This window comes from Rhinatrema bivittatum, chromosome 3 (assembly GCF_901001135.1).
Source record: "Rhinatrema bivittatum chromosome 3, aRhiBiv1.1, whole genome shotgun sequence".
NCBI lineage: Eukaryota > Metazoa > Chordata > Amphibia > Gymnophiona > Rhinatrematidae > Rhinatrema > Rhinatrema bivittatum.
The window spans coordinates 540,891,813-540,915,940 of record NC_042617.1 but is presented as its reverse complement, the minus strand read 5'-3'; the positions used below and the strand labels follow the sequence as shown (position 1 = coordinate 540,915,940).

Below are 24,128 nucleotides of genomic sequence, written 5' to 3'. Positions count from 1 at the left end.
TCTTTTCCTTTATAATGTTGGTAATTTTTTTTTTCCACACTGCCTTCTCTGAGAGGCAGGAAGGAGAGTAAAGCTGCGATTAAAAAACAAGTACGAGCTTGCAGGGTGTTGTAAAAAAAAATAAAAAACCGGGATTGCGAAGGTACTTTTTTGTGAGAAGGGGCTGCAAAAACTTGCCGGTAGGTGTTTGAATAGCAGAAGTAGCTGACGGATGTCCTTAGCGATCTTTACGAATAACCTAAGCTTAGCATTCGTGGGCTTTGCTCCTTATCCGGTTCGGCACTGTGGATGGCGTGCATGTCATGTGTAAATAAAAGTAGAAGGCAAAGACTGATCGTAGGTGATGTTTGCATACCCACATGGGGGTAGGAACATCCACCGTGCTTAAAGAGTCTGTGCCCTGTTTGCTTTCCAAAAGGACTGTAGGAGGCTTGCGATGCTGGGCACTGGGCTGTGGGGCACGGCCCCCATTAGAGAGCCTTGGCAGGGTCATCAGCACGAGTTCTGGTGAGGGGCAGCTTTCTAGGTCCGAAGGCAGGGGCCTTCTTGTGTGTTGTTTTGTAACGGAGATGCATGGGCGGGTAGGAAAATGCCTAGTTGGCGAAAAGAAAAAAAAATCTGTTGCGATTACAAATAGAGCTGCAAAAAAAAAAAAAAAAGAGTGTATTTTGGAATCTCGGTTCCTTAACTGTGTGGGTAGAAGTGAGTGGGGGTGCAGAGAAGGACTTCAAATCAACTAACAATGAGTGGGAGGAGGGAAAATCGGGGAACCTACTGCTGTTGCCCCTGGCTGGTGAACAATGACTTTGTAAGAGAGAGGGATATCTTGGCCTTACAGCTCATTGCCAACCGTAGCTGTCTGTGCCTGAACAGTGTTATTAGCAGGAAGAATAACGCTAGGATTCAAGGTTTCTGCAGTCAGTAAAGAGTGAGACTGGCAAATGAAATGTGGCTCTTATTAAATGTCAATTGCGTTTCATCTTTCATGCTTTAAGATACATCACATTTGCATGCACTGGAATTTTTACAGAAAGTTACCGGCAGGTTTAAAGTGTCCCTGTTTCTGGTAACATAACGAGCTTGCTTTATTTACTGTCTGATAAGTAATAGGCTGGAAAGCAGTGGGACTGCAGGATGTTGATAGGTAACAATTATCAATTTAGAAATGTGCATTCTCTTATTTTAATTGCTCAGTTAACTGTCAGAAATGATAAAATGCTGATTTTCTGGGTCCTTGAAAGGCAGACAATATGAAACTCCAAGCTTTTTGTACCTCTGGGCAAAAAGCAAGTATCAAATTGCCAGGAAAATCAAGTTGTTAATGAGCGAACGCTGGGGGCTATCCCTTTTTCCTTATGGGCCTGTCAATAAAAGTTGCACAATTTCTGGCTTACTTGTCTGCGAAAATTCATAATTATGAGAGTGAGTGGGTGCGTATAGTGTGAATATGTATGCTTGATTTTTGATACTGCTTTTTCCAGTTCTAAATTCTGCAGATTGCTGGTGCCAATGTAAATAAATGGGGAAGTACCTTATGTTATTTTGCTCTAAAATTGGCAGCGCAATTCATGTGCTATGTAATAAGAATGGGATCTGATTGCATTGGTTAGAGAGGCTGATGGGTGCCTAGCCTTCCCACTAAAAACAGACAGGACCCCTAAAGATAAATGTACAGCGTGGATCCCTGTGTATGGCAACTATCAAACTATATATAAAATAAAGATTAGCTTGTAAAGTGAAGAAAACAATGTGATCAAACTTTCCCTTACGTTCCACAATGGTAAATTTGGAGATTTAAAACCTTAAACAGCTAGCCATGTTTTTCTCTGTATTTCATTGAATTGCATATGCATGCAACATTTCTGCAGCAAAGTTAGATTTATCTAACAAAAATGAATGTTTTAGCTTGTCCAAATATCTGTTTATCTACCTACCTATCTGTCTATCTATCTATCCACTCCCATAGATATTTGGACAAGCTAAAACATTCATTTTTGTTAGATAAATCGGACTTTGCCATTGCTTTGCAAAGTTTCAGTGCCATTGCTAAGGCAACAGTACAGCTTTGAAAGTTTGGGTCATGGGCATGCTGGAAGGGGAAATGTCTGATGAGGATCTGTGTGCACATCTACCCAAAGTGGAAAAATTGAAACTGGGCAGACCTAATGGGCCATTTTGGTCATTATCTGCCATCATTTACTAAGATACCATAGTTTTGTGCTGATCTTAACCTTGCCTTAACACCAAAGTCTTTAGCACTGATAATAATACTGTATTATTGTTCAATACAGTTAGAAGGTACTGCATATTTGACTGCCTGTATCTTCTCCTCTAAAGGCAATTGGCTCACATGCACAAATTATTTTATCCTGATTAATATTATATGCCATATTACTGCAATGCAAAGTCAAAAGAAGGTAAGATAAATAACATATTTTAGTGCGTTTTTCAATGTGAGAATCTGAAGCTACACATGGTGCTTTAGGACTCCAAGTCCCCTTTAGCAGAACATACATTTTGTAGGATCATAGAATAAAATGAAGATAGTACTTGTTAAGATAAGGAAAAGAGACAGCATTTGAATAAGATGGGGATTGAGTTGCTGATAAGGTCACTCGGGGTATGATGTCCTATGCTTTGACCCCCACCGCATAGAGATAGAAAGGAATAAATCTTTAGTGAATGAGTCACTCATTAGAAAGAATTTGTACTAATTCAGCTTCTTCTCAGAGGCTCTGAGGTGACTGCTGGCATTCCTTTCACATATTATTTTACATGCAAACATCTTCTTTTTAATAAGCATCATGATAAAAACATAAACATCAAAAGGATTAGTGCTAACATAAAAATGGAAAAACCACTATTGCCTCTGCTTTTGGGTCTTTTGTACAAAGATTTCAGAGGGTTGCATGGATGTAGTTTAAATTAAACTTTGCTTTTTTTGTTTTTGCTTCGGTTCCCTCGGTTCTCACCTATATCCCATCCCTGCTTCACAGTGCTTGGACTGGGGAAGAGCTTGCAGTGAACATCCAAATATTATTTAAGATCCTGTAATCCTGTTATATGAGCACAGCAGAGACAATAGAAGAACTGGACTAGAGGCTGAAATGATACAAAATAATCACAACAAATGCTTAAAGCCTTCAGTTTTGTGAAATGATTTCCACCCAGTTCACTATTGTAAGGATGTCTTTTCACAGTTTAAGTGTTGTAGCATATACAAATTCAGGGGTAAGCAACTCTGGTCTGTGAGTGCTGCAAACAGATCTGGTTTCAGGATATCTGTAATAAACATGCATAAGGTATATGTGTATGCACCGCCTCCATTGTATAGAAATCTATCTCATGCACATTCATTGTGGATATCCTGAAAAACTGATGCAGCCCTCAAGGACCGGAGCTGCCTACAGTTGTACCCATTGCTACCCATGGCTACCATTCTGGTTTCCTCTCAGACACTGGCCCTTGAAGTGGATGGGTGCACAACTCAGGCCTCTGATTGAATTTTCAGGGTAGCTCAAGATATGCAAATTCACTTGGATCTTAGATGAAATATATGCAGATATGTCAGAGGAATATTCATTGTGGCCATCCTGACAATCGGACCTTGTTGTGGCCTTCAAGACCTGGAGGTGTAGTTCACTCGCCAGTGATGAAACAAGTGTTGCAATACATTGTGATCTGAAGCCAGAGGCACCTGAGAGGCAGAGCCCTAAGAACATTAATATACAGATTTCACTGTCTCCTGGCTTTGCTCCTTCTTGGAGGAACTAAGCCCTGCAGCCTTTAGATAAGAGAGGGTGGTGCATCTCTTTTTAGATCTAATTACAGTGCTGCTCTAAGGATGGTTGAAGCTTGTGTCACAAGGCCAGGGCTGTTCCTGACTCTGTCTAAAGTTAACATCTGCAGGCTTTCCCTCCAGAGCCCTTCAATCCTAGGCTGTCCGAAGTGTGATAATTAGATGCAGAAATTGTGCTTGAGTTTTCATTGACCGCTAGGATGAGTCTTTAAAATTGTTCACACTAGTGAACAAAAATCACTAGTGAAATTCCAGATCATATTTCATTTCAAATTTTGCTGGTTATTTCTGTCTAGGAACAATAACATTTTGTTTTTTTTGGGGGGGAGGGGATGTAGTATGTGTCAAAATAAATTGCTACCAGCTATATAATTATACTAATCCTATGGCAGATACAGTGTGTCCAACTGAGCCACTTGTGTATTCACCATGCCCATCTGCAACAAACCTGTTTTAAACCACGGGGAATTTGAAGCTTTGCAGTAAATGATTCTGAAAATGGGCAAGAAGACCTGATAGTTGATAGCAATAAAGAATGCGTATTCTCATCCTTCACAAGAAAGAGTAAATCAATTTATTCACAGGTTTTATATTTTGATGGCAACGGTGATAATTATAATCATTTTATCACTCGATCACTACAGGGAATTATTAAAAATGCATGGTTGTATTTCTGTTCTTCATTAGTTGAGGTCATTAGCGATCTGGTTTGCAACTTCTTAGAAAATTCATGCCTTTATGACTTGTTTGTGCCTTTCAGAGAATGTCTTGGCTTTTGAACAATTCCTGCAAAACCTCAGTAGATATACTGTGCCAGTTGAAAAAGAAAAATGGAGGAGCCAACAAGTTGTGTTCGCAATTTTGAGAATATTACTCATAAAGAATTGCACATCACAATTCCCTCTTTTCTGCCGTCCCTATTCAGCTGCTAATTTTAGCACATGGGCACACGCCGGGGCAAAGCTACCCCGCAGTTGGCCACTTTTGTGGCTGAGTTTGTAAATAATCTCCGTGGTCACTAATTTATTGTAATATATGATGCACATGAAGCTTAGTAAAGTGGCCCTGGGATTTTACTAATGCAGAATGTAGAGCAGGTAGGTAGGTGATGAAGGTGGGGGCCTGATGGACATGAATACATAGAGAGTGAAAAAAATCCCAGTTCCTGGAGACTGAGGCTAGGTAATTATATGGTTGAATAAGCTGTAGCAGTTGAACAGTGGCCCACTGAAATGGATCAATTTGCCACGAATGCACTGACATCACGCAGAAAGAGAGGCAGGAGTGGGACTGGGCATGGGCCTTTTCCTCTTACTTGTATTTCTGCAGTGACATTCACCTGTGGATTCAGGAAAACTTGGGCAACTTATCTCCAGTCACTGGTCCAGTGTTCAAATAGATTCCTTATATATATATATCTGTATCATAAACGAATTGCAGAGCTTAGTTTTTAGGATGCGGCTCACCCCTGTCAGCAGACATACACAATTCTTTTCCATTATTGTTATCATTAATTTTGGTTGTTATTAATCATTCCATGATTTCGTATGGCAGGTACATACTCTTCATCCTTCAGCCTGGCATAATCTTTAGAAAACTACTTTGATTTATATTATGAAAAGTCTTTCTCTTGTAGCTGTCTTTAGCTATTTATCTCAAGCTGTATCTAATGTAGGTATAAATCAGCATCTGACAACATTACTTGGACAGGTTCTGTAATTGTCTGTTTTATTGTTAAACAGGTTAACTCTAGTCTTGCTGGCATGCTGCAATAAGGTGTTCAGTAGTGTTTTAAGTAAAGAAGCTTGTTTTACAGCCCTTTTGAGTTTTAGTTGCTTTCTGTATTCGGAAACGAATTGCAGAACTAGACATTCCTTGCAAAACTGTTGGAGCCTATTTTCCAGGATGTGAATGTGCCTACACCTATAAATCAATTACCCCCCTTTCCAAAATATCTCTGTCCATATTCCCTTGGTCCCTAAAACATGTGCTGAAGATTTGGTACAGATAGGATACTAAACAGAAAGGAATTCATATTCTGTGGCATTTAGATGTGTAACTTGTGTGTCTAAATGCTGTCTTTTAAATATTTTCCTACTTCTTCAGCTAAAATTTAGCCAGATAACGTGGGGACATTCCAGGGGCGTTCCAGTGAGAAGGCAAGTTAGTCAAATAAATTATCCTAAATCCAGTATTCAGAGTTAGCCAAATAACTTATTTGGCTAACTCTGGTCGTGCCATAGAGTATCCTAAAGTTGGCAGAATAATCGGATCTGGCAAAATTTAAGATGGTCAGCGATATTCAGTGGTGTGACTGACTGCTGACTGTTCCACCAAAGTTATCTGGGCACATTTTGCAAGCCAGCCAGTGGCTGAATATCACCCCCAATTTTCAAAGGGCTTAGGTGCCTAACTTTAGAAGTCCAGCTCGTAAATTGGTCCTTTTGAAAAGATTTTTGGGATAAGTATCTAAATTTTGGTTCCTAAAAAGTGGGATTGGAGTTAGGGCAGAGAAAAAGTCTAGTGCTTAGCAATGACTTTACCTAACTTAGGGGGTAATTTACTAAGGGGCGGATTTTCAGACTCCGCGAATAGGCCTACTTTTGTTTGCGCTCCAGGCGCAAACAAAAGTACGCTGGATTTTAGCAGATACGCGCGGAGCCGCGCGTATCTGCTAAAAACCTGGATCGGCGCGCGCAAGGCTATCGATTTTGTATAGCCGGCGCGCGCCGAGCTGCGCAGCCTACCCCCGTTCCCTCCAAGACCGCTCCGAAATCGGAGCAGCCTTGGAGGGAATCCTCTAACGCCCTCCCCTCACCTTCCCCTCCCTTCCTCTACCTAACCCACCCGCCCGGCCCTGTCTACACCCCCCCTTACCTTTCTCCGGGGATTTACGCCTCCCGGAGGGAGGCGTAAATCCCCGCGCGTCAGCGGGCCTCCTGCGAGCTGGGCCGCGACCTGGGGGCGGGTACGGAGAGCGCGGCCACGCCCCCGGACCGCCCCGGGCCGTAGCCACGCCCCCGTAGCCACCCCCACAACGCTGCCGACACGCCACGACGACCGGGACCGCCCCCGACACGCCCCCCCTCGGAGAACCCCGGGACTTACGCGAGTCCCGGGGCTCTGCGCGCGCCGGTAGGCCTATGTAAAATAGGCGCACCGGCGCGCAGGGCTCTTAAAATCCGCCCCTAAGCATTTTGCCCATAGACAGAGAAACGGAGAAATCCTGTAATAAATAGGTCCCTTAGGATCCTAATTCTAGACAAATAAATTGCAGGCTTAAATTTATTACCCTAAGTTTTATGTTCTTAAATTTAGTTGAATTCTCAGCTGAAGATTTAGGAGGCAATTTTCAAAAGGATTTGCATGTGTAAAACTAGATTTTTTTTTTTTTTTTTGCATAAATGGACTTTTGAAAACTGCTACTTTTATGTGTGTAACTCCTTTGAAAATTCACTCCATAGTGCTGAATTGTGTAAGTGGGCTTTTGAAAATTGGTACAATATATGCTACTTTTCTGCTTACAACTCCTTTAAAAATTACCTTCTTAGGGCCTGATTTTCAAAAACATCTACTCGAGTAAGTGGACTTTTAAAAATTGCTACAATATATGCCATTGAATTGTCCATAGGATTTACTCAAGTGCACTTTACTCAAGTAAATGGCTTTGGAAAGCTGCTACAATAGTAGTTACATTTATACATGTAAATCCTTTGAAAATTACCTCCTAAGATTCCAAAGTTTGTCTGCAGTTAGGCATCTAACTTAATACTGATTCACTATCAGCCGGATTTTAAATCCCTCGCGCACATAAAATCTGGCCTTTACACGCATGGCCGGGCCTTTTTGAAAATAGGCTCGGTGTGCGCAAGGCCCGGCATGCATATAAAGGCCGGCACATGCATATGTGCCGGCCTTCCTGCAAGGGGCAGGCCAGGGGGTATGTTTGGGGTGCGGCATGGGGGTGGGCCAGGACAGCGGCAACGCATCCCTTCCTTCCCCAGTTCCCTCCCAGTCCGCTCCAATTAAGGAGCGGACTGGGAGGGAACTCCCCTACCCCCAACCCTAGTCTCCCTTCCCCTTCTTCTAATTCCTACCTTTTTTTTGGGGGGGGGGTTTCCACCACTTACTTAAGGGCCCGACCTGAAGTAAGTTGCGCACGCTGGCATGCGAGGCTCTGGGACAGCGATCAATGCCTGGCCCACCCCCATGCCGCTGGGGTGGGCCACCCCCAGCGGCATGGGGGTGGGCCACTGTCCTAGATGCCTGGCCCACCCCCATGCCGCTGGGGGTGGCCCACCCCCAGCGGCATGGGGGTGGCCCACCCCCAGCGGCATGGGGGTGGGCCAGGCATTGATCGCTGTCCCAGAGCCTCGCATGCCAGCGTGCGCAACTTACTTCAGGTCGGGCCCTTAAGTAAGTGGTGGAAACCCCCCCCCCCAAAAAAAGGTAGGAATTAGAAGAAGGGGAAGGGAGACTAGGGTTGGGGGTAGGGGAGTTCCCTCCCAGTCCGCTCCTTAATTGGAGCGGACTGGGAGGGAACTGGGGAAGGAAGGGATGCGTTGCCGCGCAAAATTTGTAGAACTGTACCCCCCCTTGCTTGCGCGCCCCAAAGAGTTTATAACATGCACACGCCGGCACACGTATGTTATAAAATTGACGCGCACCTTTCAAAGTCTACCCGTAAGGGTTTTTCTCATAGATACAAAATGGAAGAAAAGCCTTAATGAATCTGGCTCTTAGGTGCTTAAATTTAGATGCACAGCTGGATTTAATTATCAGCTAGGGGTGTGCATTCGTTTGCAACGTATTGGCAATCCGCAACTTATAGGGCCATATTCGTTGTATTCGTGGGGAAGCGAAACGTATCGCAATTCCCACGAATACAACAAATCTTCACCGAATTATTTGGCCATCTAAAGGAGCAAATTTAAACAAAACACCCACTCTCCTGACCCCCCCCCCAAGACTTGCCAAAACTCCCTGGTGGTCCAGCGGGGGTCCGGGAGCCATCTACTGCACTCACGCCGTCGGCTGCCGGTATTCAAAATGGCGCCGATAGCCTTTGCCCTTACTACGTCACAGGGGCTACCGGTGCCATTGGTCGGCCCCTGTCACATGGTAGGAGCAATGGATAGCTGACGCCATCTTGTGCTCCTACCATGTGACAGGGGCCGACCAATGGCACCGGTAGCCCCTGTGACGTAGTAAGGTCAAAGGCTATCGGTGCCATTTTGAATACCGGCAGCCGACGGCCTGAGTGCAGTAGATGGCTCCCGGACCCCCGCTGGACCACCAGGGAGTTTTGGCAAGTCTTGGGGGGGTGGGGTCAGGAGAGTGGGGGGTTGTAGTTAATTCAATTTTAGCCGGGAAACAAATAAGAATGGAATGCATGAACGGATCGGGCCCCCCCTTGCCAAATGCAACGTGTCTGCCCCCCACGAATACCGAATGTAACATATGCGGTCCCTCTGCACATCCCTATTATCAGCCTCAAAATGTATTAGGGGACATACATACAAACAGAAGGTGATCTCGTAAGCCTTCTTCCTTTTGGAAAGTGGGTAAAAAAAAAAAACCTCAAACATCATCAGCCTTGAGAAGTCCTTACATGTCAGCTGAGAACATATTCCTATATCCCCTGAGTAAACATGCTTGGAAAGGTACACTAATAGACTACATAGAATTTCCAAAGGCATTCTTTATCTCCAGCATCTACACATACTTCTCTGCATCCCCATCCTCTTTCCCTTCCCCTCTGTGATGGGTGGCATGGATGTGAGCCCTTGTTGCTGTGATGTAATTGATGCGGCCTTGTAGGCGAACCTGCGAGGCCTACACCAACAGCTGCTGAATGCATCCTAAAGCAGAACAGGCTGGAACTTCACCTATACCAGCCACCTGCCTTGCAGGTTGTGCCCTTGGGTTCTGGTGGCTGGCAGGACTTAGGTGGGTCTCTAGGTCAGTCAGGTAGGTAAGAGTCCGAGAGCACACTGGGATCACAGCAGGCAGCAGACTTGAGGAGTCGAAGGCAGGCCAAGGTCAGGGCAGGTTGCGGTTAGACATGGTCAGGTCCAGACAAGAGGTCAAGATCCAGAAGGCAGGTCAAGGATAGATGAATACACACAGAAGACACTGGATGGCAAGGCTGGACGTGGAAGGCTGGGCAAAGCTGGATGAGGAGATAACCAACAGGAGCCAGGAACACAGACAGGAAGCAAGAATGAGCAGGAAACTTAAGCACAGGAGCAACATGCATTGCAGATGCGGAGACCCATTGCTGAAACAAAATTCCAGTGTGTGGCTGGGCCTTATATATCTAGCCACGTGACATCATCAGCTGGCACTGGCAGTTGGGATTCCCACCGTGGGCTCTTTAAATGGCAGCATGGTGCGTGCCCCGTGCACATACCTAAGGGAGCCCACAGAGGAGGAGTAAGAGGACTTCATGCTGGTGGCGTTCTGCTGCGAACGAGGAGTGCAGTGGCCTCCAGGCCGAGCCGGAAGGTGGAGCGTCGCAGCGGTGAGTGATGACGGTGGTAGGCAGGCCCTGCGACTGGTGAATTAATACCCTTTTTCTACTTCTTTTTGGACTGCTAGGACTTAAGAACCGCCAGCAGCCCTAACCCATCTCTCCAGGCTTCCTACTGAAAGTATCATTTTCAACTCTTTTGGGGGGTCTACCTCCCACATCTCAAATTTTATCAAAATCTGTCCACTGGTTTCTGCACTGACTCTAGGTCACAGAATGATGGACATGACCTGTCAACAAGGCATTCTTGTCTGTTTTTCTGCAGTAGATAATTCCTAAAAATGCACATGCAGATGTGTTTAAGGTTAGGTCTTGCATTACTAATCATATATTTGATTGCAATGTTTTTTATGCTGGAAAAAAGTCTTACCATCTTCAAATGTACAAGGAAAGAAGTTAATATTTATCAGCAGCTATATATAGAATTGAATTCCAAATGTTAGCAATCTATTGGGTACACAGTGCTGGTTCTTGCATTCAGCTTGTTTTTGTTTTACTGCATAAATTGCAAAAGACTAATGCCTACCTTGGAAAACAAGTATGCTTCAGCAACAATTGTTTCAACAGGAGCTATAACCTGACTTCAGCTGCATATAGCATATTTATTTCTTATACTAAGAACTCAATATAAAGAGAGCCTCTTAAGTGAACAAAATGATGAAATACATGGAGGCTGTCAGGCGGCTGGATGGTTGTAAGTAATGTATAAGAACAGCCTGGCCTTTGAAGTAAGTAGTGGATTTGGAAGTCCCTAGAAGACAACTCTCTCTAACTCACAAATCTACTGCACATGATCTGGCAGGGCTTTGCTTGATTAGCATCCTTTCCTAATAGAGGCTCATGACTAAATAGCCTGGAAAGTGAATTATCTGCAAGCCCCAGAGACAATGGTTGGAGTTGAAGTCAGCAGCAGAGCAGTACGCTGGAGACAGTCACATATTTGTGGCTTTAATGCTGTTCCTTGCCTTTGCTTTTACAGAGAATTATCCAGTTTCACAGGTCCTTAGATGTATGAAAATCCAGTCTAGATCACTGTCTTGGAAACATTTGACAGCTGGCAAGGATGAATAGCTGTCAAGATTCAGAGCACAAGAAACATGTTTACTTCCTTACTTTTAATTATTCATGTGGCTTTGTTTGATTTTCCTCTCTTGCTAGGTGCATTCATTGTGCAAACTATCCCCTAGATTTATCAAAATGCTATAAATATAGCAGAAATAGCACCCGCGATAAAAAAAAAGGGAGGGGTGCATAGTTAGGCTAATTTCCCTGCTCTTGTATCACGTAGGTCATTTCTGCAAGGCACAGTACATTTCTCATCTGCGCTATTTTTCGCTTCATGCACTGATTAACATATCGCAGGCACGTTGAGAGAGAGCCTTTACATAGGCTGTAATATGTCACTCTCTGTACCACTGTAAGAGGGGGCGCTTTTAATTTGGAGGGGGTTTAGGAGGGTAGGCTAGTCCTGGGAAGGTGGTTTTACATACATAGTAGGCAGTACGAACAGGAAAGTACACATCATCTTCAGTGATGTGTTTTAATTTTCATGTGCAGATATATATGCATGAAAAAGTGTGGTCTAGGAGCATTCTGGAGCAGGGCCATAAGTTGCTATTTTAAAAGATGCTTACGTGTGCGTACATTTGACAACTTACTTGCCTGTGTTTACACCTCCTAATTATCTGGCATAAGTGATATTAAACATGTTTATTGTGTGCTATTGGCTGGGTGGGAAGTCTGGGTGAATGGTAGAGAGAGATCAGGCTAAGTAACAGGAGGGGCTCGATGACCTGGAGAAGGGCTGGGCAAGCTGAACTAATTGGTAAACTGGTTAATTTCATTTTCGTGCACATGTTTCAGAATTGGCCGACTTACGTGCGTAAATGCCAATGTACTTGAATAAGTCATACTTTACACACGTGAATATTTTATGTACAAAAGTAATCTTAAAATAGGTAGGAAAAGCACATGGGCTCAATGCATTGATATACATATATTGCATGTATTCCCGCTTAAGACTACATACACATATGTTGTGGATACATACTGTATATGCATATTTGATAAAACATGTGTATATCATATGCACGTGTTATAAAATACTTGTGTAAACCTGCTCATGGCCACATACGTGTGTAATATGCTACTGTGTGATATTTGTTTGAAAGTTATCCTCCCTGGTTCTCTAAGAAAGCCCTGGTCCCTGCAACGTACCTTTTGCCCTTGCACTAAATAACTCCCCTCTGATGATTATGCAGGCTCTCATACAGACATATTTGGACAATTGCAACGGTCCTTTCATATGGATTCTCCAGACAAATTAATCACAAAGTTTCCAGCAGTCTAAAACTGTGGGGCTGGGGTGATGAAGTAAACATGCATCATCAATACTGGAAGAACTCCACTGGCTATCGATCAGATACAGAAAACAGGTCAAGGTCTTAAAGTTCCTTTTCATGTTTATTGATAGGCAAGATCTGAACCTAACTTATAAATTGGATTGATTGGTACTCCCCTCTTTGATCAGCCCATGAGGCATCGTTATATTTACCTAATTCTTCAGATTTCTACTTGGCGAAGAAAGAGGAAATTAGTGTTCTGTTTTCTTGGTCAGGCCTTTAATGATGGAATATGATGCTCTAAAGAGCTTCTCTTGGAGATGGAGTATCTTTTCTTTCAGGAATAAATTGAAAGCCTGTGTTTTTTGTGTGTTTTTAATTAGAGCTTTTATCCCATATTATGTATAGGTCTGCATTTTTAAATGAGAATCTTTTTTTGGGAATAGGTTGTGCTGAGAAACCAAATTGTTTGTGTTTATTATTTTATATAATTTGTTGCATGTACTGTAAACAATCCAGTGTACATTTGGAATCTTCAGGATATAAGAAATAGGAATACCCGGACTGAGAGAACGAAAGAAGAAAGCCTTCATCTTTTCCATGGTGCCTGCTTTCCTCCAGAGCCTTTGACAATTGGTACAATCTGAATAATTTTTCCTGCATGAAAATACGAGTGACTAACAGTAACTAAAGGACCCATTTACTAAATGGCATTAACACACATTGAACACTTGTTTTAGCATTTAATGTGCATTAACGTATTTGTGTCAATAATAATGCAAATGTTTTTTCCATTAACATGGGTTTTTGTGTTAAAATATGAGATGATTAATATGCACAAATTATATTACTCGGCTCATTTAAATTCAAAGATCACATTATCACAAAAATCCATATTAATGCCGCCATTAAAGCAACTACGTTTTTAGACATTTTTAACGTGCATTATTGCAGTGCTTTAATGTGATATTCATGTTTACATTGGGATTAGTCTAGCGCAGAGCTTTCCAAACTTTTCATGTTGGTGACACACTTTTTAGACAAACATAATTTCGTGACACAGTAATTCAGTCTACCAGCAAACCAGAAGTTAAAGGTTAAACGAACAAAATGTATTTCAACAATTTATGTATGTTTCCTTAAATATATACATAAATAAAATGTTTCACAACACAACCTATCTCATAATAAATATTTGCAGGCTTCCACTTCCTCCATGCTGATCTCGTACATTGTGAGATCGGCATAGAGAAAGTGCTACTCTTGCACATTCCCAAAGATTACATGTGCCAATCACTAAAAAGTAATTTTTTTTTTTTACCTTTGCTGTCTGATCTTAGTTTTCTAATCGGTTGTTCACAGGCTTTTTTTTCCACCTTTCCTTTCTTGTTTTTTTGCCAATTCCTTTTACAGGGTCTTTTTTTCTATTTCTTTTCTCTCCATCTGTCTTCCCTCAAACACACAATCAGGTTCTCATTCTCACACATTCTCACACACCCAGGCTCTCACTCACATGCAATCTCACACATCCACAGCTCTCACTCTCACATGCCTCTCTCTCATACATACATACATACTGTCTCTCTCGTGCACATGCTGTCTCACTCTCACACACACAGGCTCTCTCACTCCTACATGCTCTCTTGCTCAAGCACAGGCTCTCACTGGCACATGCTGTCCCTCTGCACGGGTTGCCGAAGGATGGGCTCTTCAGAGGCCCTGATCTTCCCTGGCCGTGACATGGGATCTGCAGCGGCCCTGCTATCGGGTTTCCTCCTCTTCTCGGGCCGTCGCAACGTGGGATCCGCAACGGCCCTGCTATCGGGTTTCCTCCTCTTCTCGGGCCGTCACAACATGGGATCCGCAACGGCCCATTAATGCTGCTCTTCTTCTGTACGCAGCAGATGCTCCTCCTCCTTCCTGCCCACGCGGCTCCGGCAACGTTTTTCTTCCAGGGCTGCACAGGCAGGAAGGAGGAGGAGTGAACGTGACCCTTTTCTTCGGGCCGTGGTGATGTAAGCTCCACTACTGCCCGCCGATCTTCCTGCTATAGTTCCCTGCTTCCGCCGGCCCTGTGGACCGGGCGACACACCTCCACACTACAGGCGACACACTAATGTGTCCCGACACACACTTTGGAAAGCTCTGGTCTAGCGCTTAAAGCAGCAGGCTAAGAACCAGGGAAGCCAATGTACGACACTTGCTTCTAACCTAGATGCTCGTTCTGATCTTGGGCAAGTCACTTCATCCTCCATTGCCTCAGGCACAAACATTTGGAGTGAATTTTCAAAGGGATTTTGTGCTTAAAACAGCATATATGCATGCAAGTTGCATGTGTGAGCGTATGTGGTATTTTCTATATGCAGCTTCTGCTGCACAGTTTACAAAATATCAGCGTAAATCTCAACGTGTCCGTGTATGTACACACATGTGGTATCGCAGATAGTTTTGAAAGTTGGGCCCTCCTGATTGTAAATCCTCTTGGGCAGGGAAATGACCACAGTGTATGAATTCTAACTCAACTTGAGCTCAAATTTGGAAAAAAAAAGTGAGTAATTAACTCTAAGTTCCAAATCTGAATGCATTAAATGGGCACCTAAAAGTTGACTGTGTGAATTACTGAACATGATGGTATGGCATATAAGAACATAAGAACATGCCATACTGGGTCAGACCAAGGGTCCATCAAGCCCAGCATCCTGTTTCCAACAGTGGCCAATCCAGGCCATAAGAATCTGGCAAGTAACCAAAAACTAAGTTTATTTCATGTTACTGTTGCTAGTAATAGAGGTGGTTATTATCTAAGTCAACTTAATTAATAGCAGGTAATGGACTTCTCCTCCAAGAACTTATCCAGTCCTTTTTTAAACACAGCTACACTAACTGCACTAACCACATCCTCTGGCAACAAATTCCAGAGTTTAATTGTGCGATGAGTAAAAAGAACTTTCTCCAATTAGTTTTAAATGTGCCCCATGCTAACTTCATGGAGTGCCCCCTAGTCTTTCTACTATCCAAAAGAGTAAATAATTGATTCACATCTACCCGTTCTAGACCTCTCATGATTTTAAACACTTCTATCATATCCCCCCTCAGCCGTCTCTTCTCCAAGCTGAAAAGTCCTAACCTCTTTAGCCTTTCCTCATAGGGGAGCTGTTCCATTCCCCGTATCATTTTGGTCGCCCTTCTCTGTACCTTCTTCATCGCAATTATATCTTTTTTGAGATGCGGCGACCAGAATTGTACACAGTATTCAAGGTGCGGTCTCACCATGGCGCAATGCAGAGGCATTATGACATTTTCCGTTTTATTCACCGTTCCTTTCCTAATAATTCCCAGCATTCTGAGTATATTATACGTAGTGCAGAGTACTGGTGTGATGCAGTGGGCTAGGAGCACGGAGGAAACCTGAGTCGATTTCCAACTTCTGCTGCCCTCTCTCAATGGGACTTTGGCAATTCACTTTCTTTCCCTGTGCCACATGTGCCCAATTAGATTGGAAGCTTCTTGGGAACAGAAAATCTATTTTATCTGCTGTTCAATCTGCTGTAAGTTACCAGGTACTGTAAGTGCTGACATACATAACTAGAGCTAAAATTTCATTACCAGATATAACTGCAGGCTTACATGTGTACTTTAGGCATATAAACCTCTCGATTTTCAAAGACAAGCCGAACAAAAAATCTCAAAGTGTGCCAAAGATACGCGTATAACTTTGCCTGTTTGAATCCTTGGCTCAGTGGTACATGCATGATGAATTTGGAAAATGCTGAACATTTCAATTCTGCATGAAAGTCTTAAGCACATTCCAGAAATGCCACTTTTTCTGTACATTCAGAGTTACATATGCAATGATATTATATGCACACTATAAAACCTGCCAAAAATCCACTTGTGCATACAGACAATGTGCATGTGTAATGCCTCATTTTATATGTCTTAGGTCCCAAGTGAGCTTTAGAGAGTTTACCCCATAATGTTATGTATCCTTTGGAGAATTTTTTTTCCTTTTTTAAAGTTTGGTTATTACCACAAGGGGGCCATCCTTTTCCTTTCAAAGAAAATGAAAGGTGTGTTCTAAGTAAGAATTTTATATCAAACATGCAAAAAAAAAAAAAATAAAGATGAGATATTTTCAACTTTATTTTAGTGACTTTCTTCTTCCCTTGACGGGTCTCTATGCAATCTGCTAGCAGGAGTGTGATGTCCAAGGTAGAATGGAGAGTGCATTAAGGGGCTTCCTTCTACATGAGTGAATAGGGTCAGCCCATAATGTGCCAGTGCCAACTTTATTTATAAAATATATATAAGTTGTTTCCTTTCACACATGCTTGCTGTTGGGTTGTAAACAAGCCTAGTGACAGAAATTTTGGAGATGCAAAATAATACTTTTCTTTTCTTCCATTTTTTTCCCAACAGTGCAAAGGGCCTTTGAGAGTCACCTATGCTTTTTCTTTAAAAGGAAGGAAAGAGGGCTACTTGTGGCAGGCAGCATCTCTGTATTGAAAGTAGGAGTACGTTTTCAGTTCCTTCATACATTTCTTCCAGAGAGCTGTGGCTTCTAACTAAATCATGACTCTCACCAGTTTACATCTCTGATGGGCAGAGAAAAATCCCAGTTTGCTTTATAGTTAGAATTAGGACACTTGCTTTGATTTCCAAAATGATTTTTCATTCATACAATTGGGTATATATTGTGATGGCTCACCGTCCGTGAGGCCTCGGGAGCCACCCTTCCGTCTTCCGTCCTGAGCCGCCACCAGCGGCCAAGGTCCCTGGAGTTCGACAGGCTCACGTAACTCCCTGGGTCCGTGCCTCCGCTGGCCCTGGTTTTGCTGGGCCCCTAAGTTCCCTTCAAGCAGGGTTGGGGGTAAGCAGCCCCCCCCCAATCCCCAAAGACAACAGAGAGAGAGAGTGCTAGTTCCTTCCAAGCAGTTTATAAAGTAACAACTGGATACATTACATGAGGGTTGTCCCCTCCCCCTCCAGCCCTCCGGTCCTCTTACAAGCAGTGTTATTACAGAGTAACCATTTTTACCTCCTCTGCTCAGCTTTAATACAAGACCCAGCACAACAGGCCCCTTTAGAGCCGTCTTCCCGGGCTTCCCCTTTAGGCTAAGGAGTATACTTCACCCCCACATAGATTACTCAGTATCCATATACGAACTGGAGGACTCCTCTCCCCCTGAACCTACCTCCATCTCTTCCTCCTCTGACTCCGAAGAGCTGGGTTTTTGTGGCCAGCTCCACCAAGGGGGCACGCCCTCTTCCTCCACCTCCATGGACTCATCGGTGTCTGCCTCATTAACCTCTATGCCTGCCACCTGTTCACCTTCAGGCTTTCCTCCCCTGTCTGGTGGTGTTTCAGGGAAGCTGGGATTCGTAGTTCTTCTCTTCTTCCCATGCGCCCCCTGCTGTCTGGCTCTGGTATTCTTGTTGCTCTTATGGTAGCTTGTCAGCTCCTGCCTGCGGCCGGGCTGCGCTACATCACAATATCCATATATGTATATATCTATATATATATCTATATCTAGCTATCTATATATATATAAACTAGCCGTTAAGCCCATAACAACGGGCTACATTACATTTTTTTTTTCGGTCCATTTCCTTCCCCCTCATTCTCCCTCCCCCTCCCACTCCCCCTCATTCTCCCTCCCCCTCCCCCTCATTCTCCCTTCCACCTCATTCTCCCTCCCACCTCCCTCTCCCCCTCATTCTCCCTCCCACCTCCTCCTCATTCTCCCTCCCCCTCCTCTCCCTTCCACCTCCCCTCATTCTCCCTTCCACCTCCACCTCCCTCTCATTCTCCCTTCCACCTGCCCCCCTCATTCTCCCTTCCACCTCTCCCTTCCACTTCCCCCTCCCCCCATTCTCCCTCCCACCTCTATTCTCCCTCCCACTCCTTCTCACCTCACTCTCTCCTCCCTCCCCCTCCCCTCAGTCACTCCCCTCTCTCAATCCCCTCCTCTCCCAGCTCATTCACAATCCCTTCGGATGGCACGCGCGATCTGCCACCGCCGCTACTGGTACTCGCCGCCGCTGCTACGGGTCCCTGCCGCCGCCGCTACGGGTCCTCCCAGCGCCATTTTTGTCAACAGACAAACTCTGGCCGACGTGCCCGCGCATGCGCGGTAGAGCTGCTCTCCACTGCGCATTTGCGGGCCGTCGGTCAGAGCCCATTTATAAGGTAGATCTATATATAATTTGTCTATTCAGAAATATGAGACTGCAGTACCAGCAATGGCCACAAAGTGTCAGTATATTCTATTACAGTAACAGGCAGATTTTGAACACGCATGTACAGTTGGGTGCGCACACAGAGTCAAGCTGCAACTGTGAGCAACATCAGGCACCAGAGTTTGCTGTGTCAGAGGCGAGGCAGTTTCACCAGTAATGTGTAGTGGGAAGAGTGCATGATACTGATATGGACCAGACTACTGGACAGGCAGGCTGCACAGGTGGCAGCAGCACCAGCAGAGATAGGCCACAGCAGGATGGCCAGTAATGGGAATTGGTGGGGCTTGGCTACATGATAGCAAAGGGTGTGTGTGTGTGGGGGGGGGGGGGTGGAATTGGAATCATTGTAGTAGTGGCGAAAGTCACATCCTCAGCCACATTATGCATTGAAGGTAGTGTAGGGCTGTTGCCTGTGTTCCACTGGGATGACAGTAGGCACCCTTGGAGCTACACAGGCTGTGGGTGCCAGGCAGTAGGAGGAGGGATGGGAGGTGATGAGAGAGGGGGGTCAGTGATGTTTGGTGGTGTGTGAGAGAGGGGATTGGTTGGTGGGATGTTAGGGATCATCTGGAGAGAGCGAGGGGGGATCAAGCAAAATGTCAGAGGGGATTGGCTAGGGTGAAGTTAAAGAGGATCAGCTCAGGGGAGGGTGAGTCTGTGCGTGTGTAAATGCATGTGTGTGGTGAAAGAGATAGATTATTGGCTTCAGGGATGGGTGTGCATTTTAGAAGGTACCAGGGATGGAGATTGGATAGGAGAGAAAATGGATTTGGGCGTGTGGGTGAGTGGGAGTAGGACAGGTCCCAAGGGAGAAGCACCTTCACCCCCCCTTCTTCTGATCCTCTCTCCCATCCCAGTCATCCTATGTAGTTTTTATTCGACAATAATCCTGTTTTTCAAGAAACATTGTGGCAATAAAGACATTTTCACTGCAAATGTTTTGTGGGCCTCTGCTAGAAATACTTAGTAATGCAATCCAATAAAGCCAGTGACCAGGTAGCCCATGCTGAGACATTGCTGAATACTATTTATTTATTTATTTATTTTGTTACGAGCGCGCGCGGGCGCGGTCGTCTCGGGCGGGTGGTGAGCCCTTGGGCCACGGCAGGACCCCAGGAGGAGCCCAAGGCCACACCGTGGGAGGTGAGCTGAGCAGGCATGGTGAGCCAGGCAGGCAGGAACAGAAGCAGGGAGTCCGGCCCTCAACCGGACCTGCATGCCCATGGTAGCCAACACGGGGAAGTTGACTAGTGAACGGTCCTCCGACTGTTCCCGGCCCTTTCGGACCCGCCGCAGGGAACGGCAATGGGCAGCAGGCCGGACAGAGGCGAGGGCAGACAGAGTCCTTAGCAGAAGACATCAGACGGGGCAGAAGCAAGACGGAGACATCAGGTCAAGGGCTGAAGCGAGACACAGGAAAGGCCCAGGCGAGCAGGAACTCCGATGCTGGGATACTCACATCCGAAGCCCCCTCGGCTGGCAGAAGCTCAAGAGCCCGTGGGACGAATCCCTCCTGTTGGCCACTCCAGGGCCCAACAGGACAGAAGGCTCAGGAACCAGGTCAAGGCAGAGACAGGTAGACATCCGGACAAGGGCTGAAGCAGACACTGAAGACAAGGCTGGACGGGAACATTGCACTGTCCATCAGGGCGCCCTACTCAGCCCACCCGTGGGACTGAGTCACGGACCACCCTGTCCCAGACGCGCCCCACACAGCCTAGGGAGGCTGGTCGCGGACCACGCTGAGAAGGAGGGCGCGGGGAAGACCCAGGCGAACAGGAACTCCGATGCTGGGATACTCACATCCGAAGTCCATACGGCTGGCAGGCACAGGAACAAACAACTAGGCACACGTCAAGGCAGACATCAGGAAACATGTCTAGGCAGACATCAGGAAACACAGAGGACCTGGACCGGCAAGGTTACAGACAACTGTAATGCACAATCTGCAGGCCGAAGACAAGCAGGAGTCGGAGTCACGGACCGGAGTCAAGGCAGGCTGAAGACAAGCAGGAGTCGGAGTCACGGACCGGAGTCAAGGCAGGCTGAAGACAAGCAGGAGTCGGAGTCACGGACCGGAGTCAAGGCAGGCTGAAGACAAGCAGGAGTCGGAGTCACGGACCGGAGTCAAGGCAGGCTGACGACAAGCAGGAGTCGGAGTCACGGACCGGAGTCAAGGCAGGCTTGACGACAAGCAGGAGTCGGAGTCACGGACCGGAGTCAAGGCAGGCTGACAACAAGCAGGAGTCGGAGTCACGGACCGGAGTCAAGGCAGGCTGAAGACAAGCAGGAGTCGGAGTCACGGACCGGAGTCAAGGCAGGCTGAAGACAAGCAGGAGTCGGAGCCACGGAGGACCTGGATCGGCAGGGTTACAGACTACTGTAGAGCCCGATCCGAAGGCAAAGACACAGTGAACAGAGAGTCCTTAAATACTGGAGGTAGAAGGCAACTCCCTGGGAGGAGCTTGCCAGGACCGCCCACCGCTGGTCCTATAACTAGGGTAGAGAGCTGCGGGCCAGCCCCTAGGGAAGGGCGTCGCCCAACAGGAAGTCCAAACACTGAGGCATGCAAGCCACAGGCACGGCTAGGCCTCTCAGGCCCTGGAGCAAGTCCTGGATGATGCGCAGGCGAGGCCCAGGCTTCAGAGCGGCCTCTGGAGGAAGGTAAGAGACCTCCTGCAGCGCAGCAGCAGGGGGGATCGCAACAGTACCCCCCCCTCAAAGAATCCCCCCCCTCACAGAGGGACCAAAAACAAAAGCCAAGCAAGAAAAGCAAACAACCACACACCACAAGCAAGCAAGCAACCACCAACAACCACAACACACCACAAGCAGGCAAGCAACCACCAACAACCACAACACACCACAAGCAGGCAAGCAACCAACACGACGAGAGACCAACCAAACCCAAGGAAACACGGGGCCACGCGAACACGGGACCGAGGGAACAAGAGACGACGTGAACACGGGACCGAGGGAACAAGAGACCGAACGAACGGAGACCGCGCGAGCAGCGACCGAACGAACGGAGACCGCGCGAGCAGCGACCGAACGAACGGAGGCCGCGCGAGCAGCGACCGAGCGAACGGAGACCGCGCGAGCAGCGACCGAGCGAACGGAGACCGCGCGAGCAGCGACCGAGCGAACGGAGACCGCGCGAGCAGCGACCGAGCGAACGGAGACCGCGCGAGCAGCGACCGAGCGAACGGAGACCGCGCGAGCAGCGACCGAGCGAACGGAGACCGCGCGACCGACACACACAAAAACAAAAGAGGGAGCAAGGGAACGGAGAGCGAGGGAGCGGAGAGCAAGGGAGCGGAGAGCGAGAGAGCAGCGAGCAAGGGAGCGGAGAGCGAGAGAGCAGCGAGCAAGGGAGCGGAGAGCGAGAGAGCAGCGAGCAAGGGAGCGGAGAGCGAGAGAGCAGCGAGCAAGGGAGCGGAGAGCGAGAGAGCGAAGGAGCAGCGAGCAAGGGAGCGGAGAGCGAAGGAGCAGAGAGCAAGGGAGCGGAGAGCGAAGGAGCAGAGAGCAAGGGAGCGGAGAGCGAAGGAGCAGAGAGCAAGGGAGCGGAGAGCGAAGGAGCCCAGGAGCGAAAGAGCAGAGAGGGAAAGAGCGGAAAGCGAGAGAGCGAAGGGAGAAAGAGCGAAGGGCGAGAGACAGGAAGCAGGGGAAACAACGCGGGAACGAGGAGGACGGGAACCCACAAGCAGGAAGCAACAAGCGGGGAAAACAGCACAAACGAGCAACACAGGGAAAACAGACAACAAGCAGGAAAACCGCACAAACGAGCAACACAAGACCAACAGCACAAACGAGCAACACAGGGAAAACAGACAACAAGCGGGAAAACAGCACAAACGAGCAACACAGGGCCAACAGCACAGACGAGCAACACAGGGCCAACAGCACAGACGAGCAACACAGGGCCAACAGCACAGACGAGCACCCACGCAGCACACAGCACAGACGAGCACCCACGCAGCACACAGCACAAACAAGCACCCACGCATCACACAGCACAAACGAGCACACCACGGCAGAAGCAAGCAGAAACAGGCAAAAGCAAGCAGAAGCAAGAGCAAGAACAAGAGGGGGGGAGGGCGGGCAGAAACTACAGCAACATCAGGAGGAGCGCAGGCGCCTCCTGCAGGTCGTGGAACTCCATCCTGGGAACAAGGAAACGATGGTTTGGGCGCAGGCGCCTCCTGCAGGTCGTGGGAACCCAAACAGCTGGCGCCTCCAGCAGGTCGTAAGCAAGAGCAGAAGCTGGCGCCTCCAGCAGGTCGTAAGCAAGAGCAGAAGCTGGCGCCTCCAGCAGGTCGTAAGCAAGAGCAGAAGCTGGCGCCTCCAGCAGGTCGTAAGCAAGAGCAGAAGCTGGCGCCTCCAGCAGGTCGTAAGCAAGAGCAGAAGCTGGCGCCTCCAGCAGGTCGAGAAACAAAAGCAGACAGAAGAAAAAATCCTGGAATCAGACAAGTCCATCACGAGCACAGCTCACCGAGCTCATGGCCTTCGGATTCTGTTACGAGCGCGCGCGGGCGCGGTCGTCTCGGGCGGGTGGTGAGCCCTTGGGCCACGGCAGGACCCCAGGAGGAGCCCAAGGCCACACCGTGGGAGGTGAGCTGAGCAGGCATGGTGAGCCAGGCAGGCAGGAACAGAAGCAGGGAGTCCGGCCCTCAACCGGACCTGCATGCCCATGGTAGCCAACACGGGGAAGTTGACTAGTGAACGGTCCTCCGACTGTTCCCGGCCCTTTCGGACCCGCCGCAGGGAACGGCAATGGGCAGCAGGCCGGACAGAGGCGAGGGCAGACAGAGTCCTTAGCAGAAGACATCAGACGGGGCAGAAGCAAGACGGAGACATCAGGTCAAGGGCTGAAGCGAGACACAGGAAAGGCCCAGGCGAGCAGGAACTCCGATGCTGGGATACTCACATCCGAAGCCCCCTCGGCTGGCAGAAGCTCAAGAGCCCGTGGGACGAATCCCTCCTGTTGGCCACTCCAGGGCCCAACAGGACAGAAGGCTCAGGAACCAGGTCAAGGCAGAGACAGGTAGACATCCGGACAAGGGCTGAAGCAGACACTGAAGACAAGGCTGGACGGGAACATTGCACTGTCCATCAGGGCGCCCTACTCAGCCCACCCGTGGGACTGAGTCACGGACCACCCTGTCCCAGACGCGCCCCACACAGCCTAGGGAGGCTGGTCGCGGACCACGCTGAG

At 47.2% G+C, this 24,128-nt stretch overlaps 1 protein-coding gene across 2 annotated transcripts in view; it reads left to right on the top strand.

The window, feature by feature from the left end:
• The window catches only part of LOC115088274 (sodium/potassium-transporting ATPase subunit beta-1-interacting protein 2-like), a 780,772-nt gene that overhangs the window by 765 nt on the left and 755,879 nt on the right, over positions 1-24,128 (top strand). The gene's annotated exons all lie outside the window — the stretch shown is intronic.